Source organism: Hyla sarda, unplaced genomic scaffold, assembly GCF_029499605.1.
Source record: "Hyla sarda isolate aHylSar1 unplaced genomic scaffold, aHylSar1.hap1 scaffold_576, whole genome shotgun sequence".
Taxonomy (NCBI): domain Eukaryota; kingdom Metazoa; phylum Chordata; class Amphibia; order Anura; family Hylidae; genus Hyla; species Hyla sarda.
Window position 1 is genome coordinate 19,896 of NW_026610588.1, and position 14,168 is coordinate 34,063.

At 46.1% G+C, this 14,168-nt stretch overlaps 6 non-coding genes across 6 annotated transcripts; all 6 read left to right on the plus strand.

The window, feature by feature from the left end:
• The first annotated feature begins 1,691 nt into the window (after positions 1-1,691).
• Positions 1,692-1,882, plus strand: LOC130340199 (U2 spliceosomal RNA). The gene has a single exon (XR_008880368.1). It is a non-coding gene; the product is annotated as a U2 spliceosomal RNA (small nuclear RNA).
• Positions 1,883-3,975: 2,093 nt separating this feature from the next.
• Positions 3,976-4,166, plus strand: LOC130340200 (U2 spliceosomal RNA). Its single transcript, XR_008880369.1, has one exon. It is a non-coding gene; the product is annotated as a U2 spliceosomal RNA (small nuclear RNA).
• A 2,082-nt stretch (positions 4,167-6,248) lies between these two features.
• LOC130340202 (U2 spliceosomal RNA) lies at positions 6,249-6,439 on the plus strand. The gene has a single exon (XR_008880370.1). It is a non-coding gene; the product is annotated as a U2 spliceosomal RNA (small nuclear RNA).
• A 2,093-nt stretch (positions 6,440-8,532) lies between these two features.
• Positions 8,533-8,723, plus strand: LOC130340203 (U2 spliceosomal RNA). Its single transcript, XR_008880371.1, has one exon. It is a non-coding gene; the product is annotated as a U2 spliceosomal RNA (small nuclear RNA).
• Positions 8,724-10,814: 2,091 nt separating this feature from the next.
• Positions 10,815-11,005, plus strand: LOC130340204 (U2 spliceosomal RNA). Its single transcript, XR_008880372.1, has one exon. It is a non-coding gene; the product is annotated as a U2 spliceosomal RNA (small nuclear RNA).
• A 2,082-nt stretch (positions 11,006-13,087) lies between these two features.
• Positions 13,088-13,278, plus strand: LOC130340206 (U2 spliceosomal RNA). The gene has a single exon (XR_008880374.1). It is a non-coding gene; the product is annotated as a U2 spliceosomal RNA (small nuclear RNA).
• The last annotated feature ends 890 nt before the right edge of the window (positions 13,279-14,168 follow it).

The following is a 14,168-nucleotide window of genomic DNA, read 5'->3' on the forward strand; positions in this document are numbered from 1 at the left end:
TTGAACTTGATGGACATATGTCTTTTTTCGACCGTACTAACTATGTAACTATGTAACATAACATGGGGGGGGGGGGGTCTCCTGGCTGTTCACACAGGTGTGTCATTGCTGTACATTGACCATGCATTGCTTCTGTGGTATTGCAAAGGCAAAGACAAATGCTTCCAGCCATCCATTGCACTAATGGATTGGTCATCAGCTGGCTGTCTATGTCCCGCATCAATATAGACCAAAGTACAGAGGGTTAGGCTATGCTATTGTGCACCTACCTGATGCATCAGAAGGTGCGAGGCCCTTGCTAAATTCTGTGCACAGACTTTGAGATCTATACTTTAGACTGTATCTAAACCTGCTCCAACATGGACTGACATTCTGGCCTACTTTCAGCCGATGCGACTTGTCTGTCGCTGAACAGTCGCTTTTTATGTATTCAGCACCTATGTATAATGTTGTAAAAATGCTCTAGAAGCTAAAGTCGCAGAAATGTCACACATATTTGGCCTGCAACTTTCTGTGCGACAAATTCAGACAGGAAAAATCAGTATAAATCCTTAGAAAATTATCCCCCAGTGTCTCCATCTGCTGGCGGTATTGAATAAGCATTGCTGCACTGATGGGGTATGCATTAGACGAAAAAAAAGAAGAAAAAGAAGAATAATACGCCCAGAAAAGAGGCGAAAAGGAGAAAAACGTAAAAAAACGTGAAAAAAAAGTAAGAGGAAGAGAAGGGAAAAAAAGGTGGAAATGGGTTTAAAAGTGATTTCGGCGGAGAAATATATATATATATATATATATATATATATATATATATATATATACGCGCACACACACACATATATATAAACGTATTCTCCGTTGAGATATTGCAGCCGCTGCTGTGTCCAGGCCCAGGAGCCTTAGCACTGTGCTGTGATGTCACTCAATACCACTGACATCACTAGGTGTAAACAACATCTCTCCTTTGCTGTGTATGTGACTATGGAGCTGTTTGGTGATGTCGTCTATTATGGCCTTCATAGAAGCAACAGGAGATTGTTGCATCCATCTAGAACCCTCAGAACTACAGTGCTATGATGTCACTCACTTCCACAGGCCTTGCAGAGTGTAAACAACAACAACCCAGCTTTGTTGTGTATGTAACCATAGGGATTTGTGATGTCACCTAGAACCTTCACAGCAGCGACAGCTTTATGAGGAGCATCAGCACTGCTCTGCCTGAGCAGAACCATCACCGCCATAGGTTGTCAAATAACCCGGGTTTAACCCACACAGGTAAGTCCAATGGGGTGCAGGCATGTCCTCTATGCTTACAGCTTCCCGTGGGTGTTGGTTTGATACCGTTTGGGGACAGCCAAGGAGGCATCTGCAGGCAACAAAGGTAGGTGTGTGCTTGTGTGTGTGTTTCCTATGCAGATCCTAAGCCCAGTGTCACATGCAAGTAGGAGGAGTAAGAAGGGTTCCTGGCAAATCCGGGTTATGGATTGCATTTAAAAAGGCCCCGTGGGAGTGCAATGGTCCCCTGTCTTGCTGCTTAGCAATAATGGTATGGGTTTAGGTTCTGCTGTGTGTACTGGTGGTTGACTGCCCCCCAGCCCAGAGTGTGCATGGAAAATTGTCTGGCAGCCTCCCTGACAGCAAGCAGTGATAGTGCCCATGAAGGGCACCTTGTTGGGCCCGCCCCTTTCACGGTTATCGCTTCTCGGCCTTTTGGCTAAGATCAAGTGTAGTATCTGTTCTTATCAGTTTAATATCTGATACGTCCCCTATCTGGGGACCATATATTAAATGGATTTTTGAGAACGGGGGCCGATTTCGAAGCTTGCTTCCGTCGCCCTATGCATTGACCCGATATGGCAGTATCTTCGGGTACAGTGCACCACCCCCTTACAGGGTTAAAAAGAAAGATTCCTACTTTCATTGCTACCTGCTTGCTGGCTAGCCAGCTAGCCAGCCCTGTGGGCCTTGCTGCTGCTGCAGCCAAAAAACAAAAGGTGGTGCTGCTGCTGCTTCTGCTGCTTCTGCTTCTGCTTGTGTCTGGCCGCTGTTGGAGCGTCCAGGCACAGGACTTCTGCTGCTGCTGACTAAATGGCCTCCTTAATTGGATCATTTGAGTAGCCAGCACACCTGTGCAGGTAGGGCATGACATGATAGGCAGCTGCCTTGATAGCGGGTGGGTGCTGAATGTTCCTAATTGACAAAATAAGATTAATGCTTATGAAGAAATATAAAATCTCATCCCTTCCCCAATATCGCGCCACACCCCTACCCCTTAATTCCCTGGTTGAACTTGATGGACATATGTCTTTTTTCGACCGTACTAACTATGTAACTATGTAACATAACATGGGGGGGGGGGGGGGGGGTCTCCTGGCTGTTCACACAGGTGTGTCATTGCTGTACATTGACCATGCATTGCTTCTGTGGTATTGCAAAGGCAAAGACAAATGCTTCCAGCCATCCATTGCACTAATGGATTGGTCATCAGCTGGCTGTCTATGTCCCGCATCAATATAGACCAAAGTACAGAGGGTTAGGCTGTGCTATTGTGCACCTACCTGATGCATCAGAAGGTGCGAGGCCCTTGCTAAATTCTGTGCACAGACTTTGAGATCTATACTTTAGACTGTATCTAAACCTGCTCCAACATGGACTGACATTCTGGCCTACTTTCAGCCGATGCGACTTGTCTGTCGCTGAACAGTCGCTTTTTATGTATTCAGCACCTATGTATAATGTTGTAAAAATGCTCTAGAAGCTAAAGTCGCAGAAATGTCACACATATTTGGCCTGCAACTTTCTGTGCGACAAATTCAGACAGGAAAAATCAGTATAAATCCTTAGAAAATTATCCCCCAGTGTCTCCATCTGCTGGCGGTATTGAATAAGCATTGCTGCACTGATGGGGTATGCATTAGACGAAAAAAAAGAAGAAAAAGAAGAATAATACGCCCAGAAAAGAGGCGAAAAGGAGAAAAACGTAAAAAAACGTGAAAAAAAAGTAAGAGGAAGAGAAGGGAAAAAAAGGTGGAAATGGGTTTAAAAGTGATTTCGGCGGAGAAATATATATATATATATATATATATATATATATATATATATATACGCGCACACACACACATATATATAAACGTATTCTCCGTTGAGATATTGCAGCCGCTGCTGTGTCCAGGCCCAGGAGCCTTAGCACTGTGCTGTGATGTCACTCAATACCACTGACATCACTAGGTGTAAACAACATCTCTCCTTTGCTGTGTATGTGACTATGGAGCTGTTTGGTGATGTCGTCTATTATGGCCTTCATAGAAGCAACAGGAGATTGTTGCATCCATCTAGAACCCTCAGAACTACAGTGCTATGATGTCACTCACTTCCACAGGCCTTGCAGAGTGTAAACAACAACAACCCAGCTTTGTTGTGTATGTAACCATAGGGATTTGTGATGTCACCTAGAACCTTCACAGCAGCGACAGCTTTATGAGGAGCATCAGCACTGCTCTGCCTGAGCAGAACCATCACCGCCATAGGTTGTCAAATAACCCGGGTTTAACCCACACAGGTAAGTCCAATGGGGTGCAGGCATGTCCTCTATGCTTACAGCTTCCCGTGGGTGTTGGTTTGATACCGTTTGGGGACAGCCAAGGAGGCATCTGCAGGCAACAAAGGTAGGTGTGTGCTTGTGTGTGTGTTTCCTATGCAGATCCTAAGCCCAGTGTCACATGCAAGTAGGAGGAGTAAGAAGGGTTCCTGGCAAATCCGGGTTATGGATTGCATTTAAAAAGGCCCCGTGGGAGTGCAATGGGCCCCTGTCTTGCTGCTTAGCAATAATGGTATGGGTTTAGGTTCTGCTGTGTGTACTGGTGGTTGACTGCCCCCCAGCCCAGAGTGTGCATGGAAAATTGTCTGGCAGCCTCCCTGACAGCAAGCAGTGATAGTGCCCATGAAGGGCACCTTGTTGGGCCCGCCCCTTTCACGGTTATCGCTTCTCGGCCTTTTGGCTAAGATCAAGTGTAGTATCTGTTCTTATCAGTTTAATATCTGATACGTCCCCTATCTGGGGACCATATATTAAATGGATTTTTGAGAACGGGGGCCGATTTCGAAGCTTGCTTCCGTCGCCCTATGCATTGACCCGATATGGCAGTATCTTCGGGTACAGTGCACCACCCCCTTACAGGGTTAAAAAGAAAGATTCCTACTTTCATTGCTACCTGCTTGCTGGCTAGCCAGCTAGCCAGCCCTGTGGGCCTTGCTGCTGCTGCAGCCAAAAAACAAAAGGTGGTGCTGCTGCTGCTTCTGCTGCTTCTGCTTCTGCTTGTGTCTGGCCGCTGTTGGAGCGTCCAGGCACAGGACTTCTGCTGCTGCTGACTAAATGGCCTCCTTAATTGGATCATTTGAGTAGCCAGCACACCTGTGCAGGTAGGGCATGACATGATAGGCAGCTGCCTTGATAGCGGGTGGGTGCTGAATGTTCCTAATTGACAAAATAAGATTAATGCTTATGAAGAAATATAAAATCTCATCCCTTCCCCAATATCGCGCCACACCCCTACCCCTTAATTCCCTGGTTGAACTTGATGGACATATGTCTTTTTTCGACCGTACTAACTATGTAACTATGTAACATAACATGGGGGGGGGGGGGGGGGTCTCCTGGCTGTTCACACAGGTGTGTCATTGCTGTACATTGACCATGCATTGCTTCTGTGGTATTGCAAAGGCAAAGACAAATGCTTCCAGCCATCCATTGCACTAATGGATTGGTCATCAGCTGGCTGTCTATGTCCCGCATCAATATAGACCAAAGTACAGAGGGTTAGGCTATGCTATTGTGCACCTACCTGATGCATCAGAAGGTGCGAGGCCCTTGCTAAATTCTGTGCACAGACTTTGAGATCTATACTTTAGACTGTATCTAAACCTGCTCCAACATGGACTGACATTCTGGCCTACTTTCAGCCGATGCGACTTGTCTGTCGCTGAACAGTCGCTTTTTATGTATTCAGCACCTATGTATAATGTTGTAAAAATGCTCTAGAAGCTAAAGTCGCAGAAATGTCACACATATTTGGCCTGCAACTTTCTGTGCGACAAATTCAGACAGGAAAAATCAGTATAAATCCTTAGAAAATTATCCCCCAGTGTCTCCATCTGCTGGCGGTATTGAATAAGCATTGCTGCACTGATGGGGTATGCATTAGACGAAAAAAAAGAAGAAAAAGAAGAATAATACGCCCAGAAAAGAGGCGAAAAGGAGAAAAACGTAAAAAAACGTGAAAAAAAAGTAAGAGGAAGAGAAGGGAAAAAAAGGTGGAAATGGGTTTAAAAGTGATTTCGGCGGAGAAATATATATATATATATACATATATATATATATACGCGCACACACACACATATATATAAACGTATTCTCCGTTGAGATATTGCAGCCGCTGCTGTGTCCAGGCCCAGGAGCCTTAGCACTGTGCTGTGATGTCACTCAATACCACTGACATCACTAGGTGTAAACAACATCTCTCCTTTGCTGTGTATGTGACTATGGAGCTGTTTGGTGATGTCGTCTATTATGGCCTTCATAGAAGCAACAGGAGATTGTTGCATCCATCTAGAACCCTCAGAACTACAGTGCTATGATGTCACTCACTTCCACAGGCCTTGCAGAGTGTAAACAACAACAACCCAGCTTTGTTGTGTATGTAACCATAGGGATTTGTGATGTCACCTAGAACCTTCACAGCAGCGACAGCTTTATGAGGAGCATCAGCACTGCTCTGCCTGAGCAGAACCATCACCGCCATAGGTTGTCAAATAACCCGGGTTTAACCCACACAGGTAAGTCCAATGGGGTGCAGGCATGTCCTCTATGCTTACAGCTTCCCGTGGGTGTTGGTTTGATACCGTTTGGGGACAGCCAAGGAGGCATCTGCAGGCAACAAAGGTAGGTGTGTGCTTGTGTGTGTGTTTCCTATGCAGATCCTAAGCCCAGTGTCACATGCAAGTAGGAGGAGTAAGAAGGGTTCCTGGCAAATCCGGGTTATGGATTGCATTTAAAAAGGCCCCGTGGGAGTGCAATGGGCCCCTGTCTTGCTGCTTAGCAATAATGGTATGGGTTTAGGTTCTGCTGTGTGTACTGGTGGTTGACTGCCCCCCAGCCCAGAGTGTGCATGGAAAATTGTCTGGCAGCCTCCCTGACAGCAAGCAGTGATAGTGCCCATGAAGGGCACCTTGTTGGGCCCGCCCCTTTCACGGTTATCGCTTCTCGGCCTTTTGGCTAAGATCAAGTGTAGTATCTGTTCTTATCAGTTTAATATCTGATACGTCCCCTATCTGGGGACCATATATTAAATGGATTTTTGAGAACGGGGGCCGATTTCGAAGCTTGCTTCCGTCGCCCTATGCATTGACCCGATATGGCAGTATCTTCGGGTACAGTGCACCACCCCCTTACAGGGTTAAAAAGAAAGATTCCTACTTTCATTGCTACCTGCTTGCTGGCTAGCCAGCTAGCCAGCCCTGTGGGCCTTGCTGCTGCTGCAGCCAAAAAACAAAAGGTGGTGCTGCTGCTGCTTCTGCTGCTTCTGCTTCTGCTTGTGTCTGGCCGCTGTTGGAGCGTCCAGGCACAGGACTTCTGCTGCTGCTGACTAAATGGCCTCCTTAATTGGATCATTTGAGTAGCCAGCACACCTGTGCAGGTAGGGCATGACATGATAGGCAGCTGCCTTGATAGCGGGTGGGTGCTGAATGTTCCTAATTGACAAAATAAGATTAATGCTTATGAAGAAATATAAAATCTCATCCCTTCCCCAATATCGCGCCACACCCCTACCCCTTAATTCCCTGGTTGAACTTGATGGACATATGTCTTTTTTCGACCGTACTAACTATGTAACTATGTAACATAACATGGGGGGGGGGGGGGGGTCTCCTGGCTGTTCACACAGGTGTGTCATTGCTGTACATTGACCATGCATTGCTTCTGTGGTATTGCAAAGGCAAAGACAAATGCTTCCAGCCATCCATTGCACTAATGGATTGGTCATCAGCTGGCTGTCTATGTCCCGCATCAATATAGACCAAAGTACAGAGGGTTAGGCTATGCTATTGTGCACCTACCTGATGCATCAGAAGGTGCGAGGCCCTTGCTAAATTCTGTGCACAGACTTTGAGATCTATACTTTAGACTGTATCTAAACCTGCTCCAACATGGACTGACATTCTGGCCTACTTTCAGCCGATGCGACTTGTCTGTCGCTGAACAGTCGCTTTTTATGTATTCAGCACCTATGTATAATGTTGTAAAAATGCTCTAGAAGCTAAAGTCGCAGAAATGTCACACATATTTGGCCTGCAACTTTCTGTGCGACAAATTCAGACAGGAAAAATCAGTATAAATCCTTAGAAAATTATCCCCCAGTGTCTCCATCTGCTGGCGGTATTGAATAAGCATTGCTGCACTGATGGGGTATGCATTAGACGAAAAAAAAGAAGAAAAAGAAGAATAATACGCCCAGAAAAGAGGCGAAAAGGAGAAAAACGTAAAAAAACGTGAAAAAAAAGTAAGAGGAAGAGAAGGGAAAAAAAGGTGGAAATGGGTTTAAAAGTGATTTCGGCGGAGAAATATATATATATATATATATATATATATATATATATATATATATACGCGCACACACACACATATATATAAACGTATTCTCCGTTGAGATATTGCAGCCGCTGCTGTGTCCAGGCCCAGGAGCCTTAGCACTGTGCTGTGATGTCACTCAATACCACTGACATCACTAGGTGTAAACAACATCTCTCCTTTGCTGTGTATGTGACTATGGAGCTGTTTGGTGATGTCGTCTATTATGGCCTTCATAGAAGCAACAGGAGATTGTTGCATCCATCTAGAACCCTCAGAACTACAGTGCTATGATGTCACTCACTTCCACAGGCCTTGCAGAGTGTAAACAACAACAACCCAGCTTTGTTGTGTATGTAACCATAGGGATTTGTGATGTCACCTAGAACCTTCACAGCAGCGACAGCTTTATGAGGAGCATCAGCACTGCTCTGCCTGAGCAGAACCATCACCGCCATAGGTTGTCAAATAACCCGGGTTTAACCCACACAGGTAAGTCCAATGGGGTGCAGGCATGTCCTCTATGCTTACAGCTTCCCGTGGGTGTTGGTTTGATACCGTTTGGGGACAGCCAAGGAGGCATCTGCAGGCAACAAAGGTAGGTGTGTGCTTGTGTGTGTGTTTCCTATGCAGATCCTAAGCCCAGTGTCACATGCAAGTAGGAGGAGTAAGAAGGGTTCCTGGCAAATCCGGGTTATGGATTGCATTTAAAAAGGCCCCGTGGGAGTGCAATGGGCCCCTGTCTTGCTGCTTAGCAATAATGGTATGGGTTTAGGTTCTGCTGTGTGTACTGGTGGTTGACTGCCCCCCAGCCCAGAGTGTGCATGGAAAATTGTCTGGCAGCCTCCCTGACAGCAAGCAGTGATAGTGCCCATGAAGGGCACCTTGTTGGGCCCGCCCCTTTCACGGTTATCGCTTCTCGGCCTTTTGGCTAAGATCAAGTGTAGTATCTGTTCTTATCAGTTTAATATCTGATACGTCCCCTATCTGGGGACCATATATTAAATGGATTTTTGAGAACGGGGGCCGATTTCGAAGCTTGCTTCCGTCGCCCTATGCATTGACCCGATATGGCAGTATCTTCGGGTACAGTGCACCACCCCCTTACAGGGTTAAAAAGAAAGATTCCTACTTTCATTGCTACCTGCTTGCTGGCTAGCCAGCTAGCCAGCCCTGTGGGCCTTGCTGCTGCTGCAGCCAAAAAACAAAAGGTGGTGCTGCTGCTGCTTCTGCTGCTTCTGCTTCTGCTTGTGTCTGGCCGCTGTTGGAGCGTCCAGGCACAGGACTTCTGCTGCTGCTGACTAAATGGCCTCCTTAATTGGATCATTTGAGTAGCCAGCACACCTGTGCAGGTAGGGCATGACATGATAGGCAGCTGCCTTGATAGCGGGTGGGTGCTGAATGTTCCTAATTGACAAAATAAGATTAATGCTTATGAAGAAATATAAAATCTCATCCCTTCCCCAATATCGCGCCACACCCCTACCCCTTAATTCCCTGGTTGAACTTGATGGACATATGTCTTTTTTCGACCGTACTAACTATGTAACTATGTAACATAACATGGGGGGGGGGGGGTCTCCTGGCTGTTCACACAGGTGTGTCATTGCTGTACATTGACCATGCATTGCTTCTGTGGTATTGCAAAGGCAAAGACAAATGTTTCCAGCCATCCATTGCACTAATGGATTGGTCATCAGCTGGCTGTCTATGTCCCGCATCAATATAGACCAAAGTACAGAGGGTTAGGCTATGCTATTGTGCACCTACCTGATGCATCAGAAGGTGCGAGGCCCTTGCTAAATTCTGTGCACAGACTTTGAGATCTATACTTTAGACTGTATCTAAACCTGCTCCAACATGGACTGACATTCTGGCCTACTTTCAGCCGATGCGACTTGTCTGTCGCTGAACAGTCGCTTTTTATGTATTCAGCACCTATGTATAATGTTGTAAAAATGCTCTAGAAGCTAAAGTCGCAGAAATGTCACACATATTTGGCCTGCAACTTTCTGTGCAACAAATTCAGACAGGAAAAATCAGTATAAATCCTTAGAAAATTATCCCCCAGTGTCTCCATCTGCTGGCGGTATTGAATAAGCATTGCTGCACTGATGGGGTATGCATTAGACGAAAAAAAAGAAGAAAAAGAAGAATAATACGCCCAGAAAAGAGGCGAAAAGGAGAAAAACGTAAAAAAACGTGAAAAAAAAGTAAGAGGAAGAGAAGGGAAAAAAAGGTGGAAATGGGTTTAAAAGTGATTTCGGCGGAGAAATATATATATATATATATATATATATATATATATATATATATATATACGCGCACACACACACATATATATAAACGTATTCTCCGTTGAGATATTGCAGCCGCTGCTGTGTCCAGGCCCAGGAGCCTTAGCACTGTGCTGTGATGTCACTCAATACCACTGACATCACTAGGTGTAAACAACATCTCTCCTTGCTGTGTATGTGACTATGGAGCTGTTTGGTGATGTCGTCTATTATGGCCTTCATAGAAGCAACAGGAGATTGTTGCATCCATCTAGAACCCTCAGAACTACAGTGCTATGATGTCACTCACTTCCACAGGCCTTGCAGAGTGTAAACAACAACAACCCAGCTTTGTTGTGTATGTAACCATAGGGATTTGTGATGTCACCTAGAACCTTCACAGCAGCGACAGCTTTATGAGGAGCATCAGCACTGCTCTGCCTGAGCAGAACCATCACCGCCATAGGTTGTCAAATAACCCGGGTTTAACCCACACAGGTAAGTCCAATGGGGTGCAGGCATGTCCTCTATGCTTACAGCTTCCCGTGGGTGTTGGTTTGATACCGTTTGGGGACAGCCAAGGAGGCATCTGCAGGCAACAAAGGTAGGTGTGTGCTTGTGTGTGTGTTTCCTATGCAGATCCTAAGCCCAGTGTCACATGCAAGTAGGAGGAGTAAGAAGGGTTCCTGGCAAATCCGGGTTATGGATTGCATTTAAAAAGGCCCCGTGGGAGTGCAATGGGCCCCTGTCTTGCTGCTTAGCAATAATGGTATGGGTTTAGGTTCTGCTGTGTGTACTGGTGGTTGACTGCCCCCCAGCCCAGAGTGTGCATGGAAAATTGTCTGGCAGCCTCCCTGACAGCAAGCAGTGATAGTGCCCATGAAGGGCACCTTGTTGGGCCCGCCCCTTTCACGGTTATCGCTTCTCGGCCTTTTGGCTAAGATCAAGTGTAGTATCTGTTCTTATCAGTTTAATATCTGATACGTCCCCTATCTGGGGACCATATATTAAATGGATTTTTGAGAACGGGGGCCGATTTCGAAGCTTGCTTCCGTCGCCCTATGCATTGACCCGATATGGCAGTATCTTCGGGTACAGTGCACCACCCCCTTACAGGGTTAAAAAGAAAGATTCCTACTTTCATTGCTACCTGCTTGCTGGCTAGCCAGCTAGCCAGCCCTGTGGGCCTTGCTGCTGCTGCAGCCAAAAAACAAAAGGTGGTGCTGCTGCTGCTTCTGCTGCTTCTGCTTCTGCTTGTGTCTGGCCGCTGTTGGAGCGTCCAGGCACAGGACTTCTGCTGCTGCTGACTAAATGGCCTCCTTAATTGGATCATTTGAGTAGCCAGCACACCTGTGCAGGTAGGGCATGACATGATAGGCAGCTGCCTTGATAGCGGGTGGGTGCTGAATGTTCCTAATTGACAAAATAAGATTAATGCTTATGAAGAAATATAAAATCTCATCCCTTCCCCAATATCGCGCCACACCCCTACCCCTTAATTCCCTGGTTGAACTTGATGGACATATGTCTTTTTTCGACCGTACTAACTATGTAACTATGTAACATAACATGGGGGGGGGGGGGGGGGTCTCCTGGCTGTTCACACAGGTGTGTCATTGCTGTACATTGACCATGCATTGCTTCTGTGGTATTGCAAAGGCAAAGACAAATGCTTCCAGCCATCCATTGCACTAATGGATTGGTCATCAGCTGGCTGTCTATGTCCCGCATCAATATAGACCAAAGTACAGAGGGTTAGGCTATGCTATTGTGCACCTACCTGATGCATCAGAAGGTGCGAGGCCCTTGCTAAATTCTGTGCACAGACTTTGAGATCTATACTTTAGACTGTATCTAAACCTGCTCCAACATGGACTGACATTCTGGCCTACTTTCAGCCGATGCGACTTGTCTGTCGCTGAACAGTCGCTTTTTATGTATTCAGCACCTATGTATAATGTTGTAAAAATGCTCTAGAAGCTAAAGTCGCAGAAATGTCACACATATTTGGCCTGCAACTTTCTGTGCGACAAATTCAGACAGGAAAAATCAGGATAAATCCTTAGAAAATTATCCCCCAGTGTCTCCATCTGCTGGCGGTATTGAATAAGCATTGCTGCACTGATGGGGTATGCATTAGACGAAAAAAAAGAAGAAAAAGAAGAATAATACGCCCAGAAAAGAGGCGAAAAGGAGAAAAACGTAAAAAAACGTGAAAAAAAAGTAAGAGGAAGAGAAGGGAAAAAAAGGTGGAAATGGGTTTAAAAGTGATTTCGGCGGAGAAATATATATATATATATATATATATATATATATACGCGCACACACACACATATATATAAACGTATTCTCCGTTGAGATATTGCAGCCGCTGCTGTGTCCAGGCCCAGGAGCCTTAGCACTGTGCTGTGATGTCACTCAATACCACTGACATCACTAGGTGTAAACAACATCTCTCCTTTGCTGTGTATGTGACTATGGAGCTGTTTGGTGATGTCGTCTATTATGGCCTTCATAGAAGCAACAGGAGATTGTTGCATCCATCTAGAACCCTCAGAACTACAGTGCTATGATGTCACTCACTTCCACAGGCCTTGCAGAGTGTAAACAACAACAACCCAGCTTTGTTGTGTATGTAACCATAGGGATTTGTGATGTCACCTAGAACCTTCACAGCAGCGACAGCTTTATGAGGAGCATCAGCACTGCTCTGCCTGAGCAGAACCATCACCGCCATAGGTTGTCAAATAACCCGGGTTTAACACACACAGGTAAGTCCAATGGGGTGCAGGCATGTCCTCTATGCTTACAGCTTCCCGTGGGTGTTGGTTTGATACCGTTTGGGGACAGCCAAGGAGGCATCTGCAGGCAACAAAGGTAGGTGTGTGCTTGTGTGTGTGTTTCCTATGCAGATCCTAAGCCCAGTGTCACATGCAAGTAGGAGGAGTAAGAAGGGTTCCTGGCAAATCCGGGTTATGGATTGCATTTAAAAAGGCCCCGTGGGAGTGCAATGGGCCCCTGTCTTGCTGCTTAGCAATAATGGTATGGGTTTAGGTTCTGCTGTGTGTACTGGTGGTTGACTGCCCCCCAGCCCAGAGTGTGCATGGAAAATTGTCTGGCAGCCTCCCTGACAGCAAGCAGTGATAGTGCCCATGAAGGGCACCTTGTTGGGCCCGCCCCTTTCACGGTTATCGCTTCTCGGCCTTTTGGCTAAGATCAAGTGTAGTATCTGTTCTTATCAGTTTAATATCTGATACGTCCCCTATCTGGGGACCATATATTAAATGGATTTTTGAGAACGGGGGCCGATTTCGAAGCTTGCTTCCGTCGCCCTATGCATTGACCCGATATGGCAGTATCTTCGGGTACAGTGCACCACCCCCTTACAGGGTTAAAAAGAAAGATTCCTACTTTCATTGCTACCTGCTTGCTGGCTAGCCAGCTAGCCAGCCCTGTGGGCCTTGCTGCTGCTGCAGCCAAAAAACAAAAGGTGGTGCTGCTGCTGCTTCTGCTGCTTCTGCTTGTGTCTGGCCGCTGTTGGAGCGTCCAGGCACAGGACTTCTGCTGCTGCTGACTAAATGGCCTCCTTAATTGGATCATTTGAGTAGCCAGCACACCTGTGCAGGTAGGGCATGACATGATAGGCAGCTGCCTTGATAGCGGGTGGGTGCTGAATGTTCCTAATTGACAAAATAAGATTAATGCTTATGAAGAAATATAAAATCTCATCCCTTCCCCAATATCGCGCCACACCCCTACCCCTTAATTCCCTGGTTGAACTTGATGGACATATGTCTTTTTTCGACCGTACTAACTATGTAACTATGTAACATAACATGGGGGGGGGGGTCTCCTGGCTGTTCACACAGGTGTGTCATTGCTGTACACTGACCATGCATTGCTTCTGTGGTATTGCAAAGGCAAAGACAAATGCTTCCAGCCATCCATTGCACTAATGGATTGGTCATCAGCTGGCTGTCTATGTCCCGCATCAATATAGACCAAAGTACAGAGGGTTAGGCTATGCTATTGTGCACCTACCTGATGCATCAGAAGGTGCGAGGCCCTTGCTAAATTCTGTGCACAGACTTTGAGATCTATACTTTAGACTGTATCTAAACCTGCTCCAACATGGACTGACATTCTGGCCTACTTTCAGCCGATGCGACTTGTCTGTCGCTGAACAGTCGCTTTTTATGTATTCAGCACCTATGTATAATGTTGTAAAAATGCTCTAGAAGCTAAAGTCGCAGAAATGTCACACATATTTG